This window comes from Arachis duranensis, chromosome 2, assembly GCF_000817695.3.
Source record: "Arachis duranensis cultivar V14167 chromosome 2, aradu.V14167.gnm2.J7QH, whole genome shotgun sequence".
In the NCBI taxonomy this organism is placed as follows: Eukaryota; Viridiplantae; Streptophyta; class Magnoliopsida; order Fabales; family Fabaceae; genus Arachis; species Arachis duranensis.
In genome coordinates, this window is record NC_029773.3 from 10,145,804 (window position 1) to 10,152,218 (window position 6,415).

Genomic DNA, 6,415 nt, shown 5'->3' on the forward strand with positions numbered 1-6,415 from the left:
AATTTTTTAAAATAGTTATTTTTTATTTTGTATTTAATTTGTTCTATATAAAATGGTTATTTATTCTATATAAATCATTTTAGGATATAAATTTTAATTTATACATAAATTGTTAGATATATAAAAATTTATTATTATCTTAAACCACTAAAAAATGTAGAAATTTATATGAAACTACCATCATAAACTCTTATAAAATGTAAAAGTTTATGTGAAAATTGACTATTATTATATACTTTTTCAAAGTGTAATGATTTATCCATAAAAATTTATGATAGTAATCAATTTTTATATAAACTTCTACGTCTTGTAATGATTTATGATAATAGTTAATTTTGAGATAAATCTCTATACTCTATAATAATTTATGTACAACTAACCTCTTACAGATAATTACTTACAGTCTCACCATCTACAAAAAGTTCAAACTGATAGATAACATCTAGGTTTTAATAATATAATTGTACACTTTTCCAATGAAAGATATGAGTCTAAATATATTAACATGAGTTTCATCAAGTTTAAACCAGTGAAGCTAACAATATGACACAAGATAAGAGAATAAGAGATGATGCCATCGTATAATGGTAGTTTCTACTGTTTTCTCACAGTAATAATACATTGACTCATTTATAAAATCAATATCCAACCTTCACTAACTACAAATATAAAATTAGTAACAATACGTTTATTTAACATTTATTAATTATATAAATATAAAATTCGCAACAATATGTTTATTTAAAAATTTTAATTTACAAAAATATGAATATGCTAATTTAAAAAAAAAAACAAGTATGTTTATTTAAATTTTTTATTTTGAAATTTACAATTTAAAAATAATTCTAATATCATTAAAAATAATTCTAATACAAGTACCCTTAGACTAGCGACTTAAAAAACCCTAGTTTTAGCAATAATTATTAAAAACACTCATATGATGAATACATCTGATTTTAATTAATGTCCAAGATGATTTTCACTTTTTAACATGGTTTCTCTTTTAAATCATGGATTTTTTTCTTTTATTTTTTGTCTCATATACATAAATTATAAAAATTTCTCATTATGATTTCTACATTACTTCGATATAAATATCATAAATTAACGATTAAATAATATTATTTTTTATAATATTTTAGTATTAATAAATAAAATTATTTTTTAATATATATTTTACTTTTTTATTTTTTTATTTATTATATATTTTTTAATAATATTTTATTATTCTAATTAATAAAAATATTATAAGACGACTTTTGAAATGAATAAAAATGTTGGAAAGGATTGTTTTAAAATTTTTAAATTTTCTCAGGATGGTTGATATTTTTTAAATTATTCAAGGATTATTTTATATTTTACCTTAGAAATTGATTTGTCCAACTCATATACGTCGACACTTAACAGTCATGTGTGCAAGTTAATATTTTACGTCAATCGTCACTGTTATGAAGAAGGACTGTATTATTTAATGAAAATAAATGTTATGAACGATTTTGTGTATTTAAAAATATGAGAGACTAAAGTGTTCAATTTTAAAAATATTGAAGACTAATTTAGGTAATTACTCCTATAAATTATAATTGAAAGGCAAATATTAGTTGGATTTTCAAGTTTGTATCATACATTCCAAAATGATTAAAGATATATTTAGATAGTTCGTACTTTGATTTTGGTTAATAATGAATACTAATATTTTTCAATTGATGTTTTATACAGTTCAAGAACAATCAACAACAACATTGACCAGACCTTAGTTCTAGACCTCAAGGACATGATCGATCAACATAATGTTCTTGCTCACACATTTAGGATAGTAAGAAACTACCTGAATCAAGGAGATATCGCAAATATAAGGCTACGGTTGTACCGGAAAATATCAAAGGACGCAAGAGTCTACAATTTACCATCTTCTAACGAGGTCGCAGCTCTAATAGTAGGAGATTTTGATTCTAGAGATGCAGGGCGTGATATTATAGTTCAATTAAAGTTCGGACATCTGCAAAGGATTCATGAGACACACACCGCATTTATTCCTCTTCAGTACCCTATGATGTTTCCTTATGGTGAAGATGGCTACCAAGAAGACATTCCTTTGCGAGAATCTCATAGGGCTGATGAAAATAGAAAGAGACAGCGTGTGAGTTCAAGGGAGTTCATAGCATTTAGAATACAAGAGAGAAAGGTCGAGTATGCAACCATTGAAAATGGTGGAAGATTATTTCAACAGTTCTTGGTTGATTGCTTTTCTATGATTGAAGCACAAAGCTTGACCTACTATTGAAACAACCAAACCAAGGTAAGGAGTGATATATACAAAGGGATTCAAGATGCAGTTATTAGGGGTGAGATACGTGCTTCCAAAGCAGGTAAACGTATCATCCTACCTGCATTCTTCACTGGTGGCATGAGATACATGTTTAATAATTGTCAAGATGTTATGGTATTTGTAAGAAATATGGATATCCAGACCTCTTCATCACAATGACATGTAACTCGAGTTGACAAGAGATTGGCAAGGTTAACAATCCAAGGAACTTAAAGGTTGAAGACCGGCCGGATATATCGTGTAGAGTGTTCAAAATTATGCATGACATGATAATCTCGGATCTTAAGCAAGGAATTTCATTTGGAGTGCTAGATGCAGGTATTGCTCATCATCCAACCTTATTTTTAGAGAAATATTCCTTTAGATTGTTATAAGATAAATGACAAAATATTTTCTTACTTAACATATTGTTGACTTTTTATTATCACCCTTAATTTATCAAAGCATATACATAGAATAGATAGTCTAAATATAATATTTTTTTTGTCTTTTTGGTATAAGGGATGTATACGGTGGAATTTCAAAAAAGAGATCTACCACATGCTCACATTCTTTTATGGTTAAGTGGAGACCATAAGATAACAACGACAACTCAAATTGATCAGTTAATATCTTCAGAGTTAACAGATCCTGTTCGGTACCCAAAATTATTTAGAATTGTATCTACATATATGATTCATGGATCATGTGGTAGAGCATTCTCAAAATCTCCCTGCATGAAAGATAGGTACTGCACCAAATATTATCCCAAGACATTCAGTAGAACCACAGTTATCGATGATAGTAGATACCCATCACATAGAAGACGAGACACAGGGGTGATTACTAAGAAGAAGGGAGTCCATATGGATAATAGAAATATGGTTCCATACAATGCATATCTACTGATGTCTTATTAAGCGCATGTTAATGTTGAGTACTGTAACAAGTCGAATGCTATCAAATATTTGTTCAAGTACGTGAATAAAGGTCCAGACAGGGTAGCAGTTGGAGTTACAAATGAAGCTTCCAGTGGAGAGGATGCTCAGGTTATTGATGAGATCAAACAATTTTATGATTGTAGATATTTGTCTGCATGTGAGACTGTGTGGAGAATCTTAGCGTATGATATTCATCAAAGGTGGCCTTCAGTGACGAGGTTAACCTTTCATTTGCTTGGAGAGCAAAATATCATCTTTAAAGATGATGACGATCTTAAAGAAATTCCGGAAGAAGAGGAAGGAAAATGTACGATGTTCTTAGCATGGATGGAGGCCAATAAAAATTTGAAGCAGGTCAAACTTTGACGTATGCTGAGTTTCCAAATCAATTTGTTTATGATAGAGAATCAAGGGAATGGTATCCACGCAAAAGAGGATATTCTATCGGGAGGTTAAATTATGTTCCACCGGGTACATGTGATATTTATTATATGAGAATTTTGTTAGCTATTCAGAGAGGTTGCACAACATATGAGTCTATTAGGACAGTTAATGGAATTACATATTCTAACTTCCAAGATGCTTGCTATTCCATGGGACTACTGTACGATGATAGGAAATTCATTACAGCTATTAATGAGGTAGCTGAACTTGCATATGGTCATCAATTGAGAAAACTATTTGCGATGCTACTAATAGCATTAGCAACCCAGAGCGTGTTTGGAATGCAACTTGGACATTATTAGCTGATGGAATACTATATGAGAGGAGAAAAACTTTGAAAAACCAAGGTATTTTACTATGTGTTTTTTTTATATCAAGATTGTATTCTCTTATTATCTTTATTTTTATTGATAATATTAATAGTTTTATTTTGGAATTACTTATTAAATATTTCATAAAACCACCATGTGATTTTGCTAGGACTAAACATGACTGATGACGAATTGAAAAATCTCTGCCTTATTGAGATTGAGAAAATACTCAACAGCAATGCGAGATCTTTAAAAGACTATCAATCAATGTCATATCCTGAGATGTCTGATGTTCGCCTTTTTCAGAATAAGCTAATAGAGGAGGGGTTAGCATATGACACAAATGAGTTGACTCATACAAACTTATATACAGAACAAAAGATAACTCATGAGCAAATGTTAGTATTTGATGAGATACTCAATGCTATTATTACAGACTCTTGTGGTTTTTACTTTGTTTATGGTCATGGTGGGTGTGGTAAGACATTTATTTGGAATGGATTTTCTTCTGCTATTCGGTCTAAAGGAAAGATTGTTTTAAATGTCGCATTCAATGAAATTGCTTCTTTACTCCTACCTGGTGGCAGAACGGCTCATTCTAGATTTTCAATACCCATTACAATTACTGATGAATCTACTTGCAACATCAAGCATGGCAGTTTGAAGGCTGAGCTGCTCATCAAAAATAGCTTAATAATTTGGGATGAAGCTCCAATGCTCAATAAAATGTACTTTGAAGCACTTGATCGGACGCTCAAGGATCTTATGTCAGTTACTGATCAACATAAGACATATTAACCATTTGGTAGTAAGGTTGTTGTTCTAGGAGGTGATTTCAGACAGATACTTCCGGTGATTCCGAAAGGAAGTAGACAAGATATATTGGCATCCGCTATTAACTCATCCCATCTGTGGTTATTTTGTAAGGTTCTGAAACTGCATACGAATATGAGGCTTCTAATGTCTTCTTCAGATCAAGATGATGGTGAAATGAAGAGATTTGCTAATTGGATACTTGATGTTAGAAATGGAAATATTGGCTCTGTTGTTGGTGATGAATCAAAAGTTGAAATTCCAGATGATCTATTGATTACAACTACTGATGACCCTCTCTCTCATTTGGTAGACTTTGCATATCCAAATTTGTTGCAAAACATGTCAAATTACAGGTATTTTCAGAGAAGGGCAACTCTTGCACCCACGCTTGAGAGTGTCGAGAAAGTAAACGATTTTGTCTTGACAATCTTTCCAGGGATGGAAAAGAAGTATTTAAGCTCTGACACAACATGTCAAGCTGATGAGAATGAAGATGTACAACAAGAGTGGTTCACACCAGAGTTCCTAAATGACATCAAATGCTCGGGACTACCCAATCACAAGTTGACTTTGAAGCTAAGAGTCACTGTAATGCTACTGCGAAACATAGACCAGACATCAAGTTTATGCAACGTGACAAGATTAATAGTTAACGAACTTGGCAGCAACATAATTGGAGCGACGGTAGTGACCGGTAGAAATATTGGAGATAAAGTGTACATTCCAAGAATGAACTTGATCCCTTTAGATTCAGAATTGCCATTTAAGTTCCAACGGATACAATTTTCATTAACTATTTTGCAATGACCATTAACAAGAGTCAGGGTTAATCATTATCACATGTAGAGCTTTATTTGCCAAAATCAGTGTTCACCCATGGACAACTTTATGTTGCTTTATCAATAGTTAAGAGTCGCAGTGGCCTTAGAGTTTTAATTCTAGACGAAGACGACAATCCAAAGTCATCAACAACAAATGTCGTGTTCAAAGAGGTTTTTAATAATATTTAGGTAAGAATAATATTATTTTCATTTTAATAGCATGTTATGATTTATACTTTTGTATAAATATTTACTATAGATATAACTAATTTACCTATAACTCTTTTTTCAGATTTGAAATGAAATGTGTAACAAGGAGCACAACATCCTATGCCAATTGCTTTTCTAATGAAGTTAGTAAGATACTAGGTTGCCGATAAATTTTTATTAGCTTTTTGATATAAAATTTAGTGTAAAATTAACATGTTATTATTATAGTTATATATGTTCTTATTTTTTTCATGTCTCCCTCCTTATGGTTCAAAAATATTATAAACTTCAAACTCTTCTATTTATATTTTACTTTGAATAAAGATAAAACAACATATTTAACACGTTTATTATATAACGACAATGATAGTGTTATACTAAATTTAAAAAATATATAGTTATAAAATATTATTTTTAATTTAACTTATCAAATTTAAATATAACTCCGTGCATCACAGGTTTAACACTAGTAAATTATAATTGAAAGGCAAATATTAGTTGGATTAAGGTTTAGTTTGTAAAGTTTTTACTTTTCAAAAATAGCTTATAAAAACTGTCTTTTAA

General features: G+C 30.2%; 1 pseudogene; it reads left to right on the forward strand.

The window, feature by feature from the left end:
- Nucleotides 1-4,181: 4,181 nt before the first annotated feature.
- LOC107473520 (uncharacterized) lies at nt 4,182-5,830 on the forward strand (annotated as a pseudogene).
- The last annotated feature ends 585 nt before the right edge of the window (nt 5,831-6,415 follow it).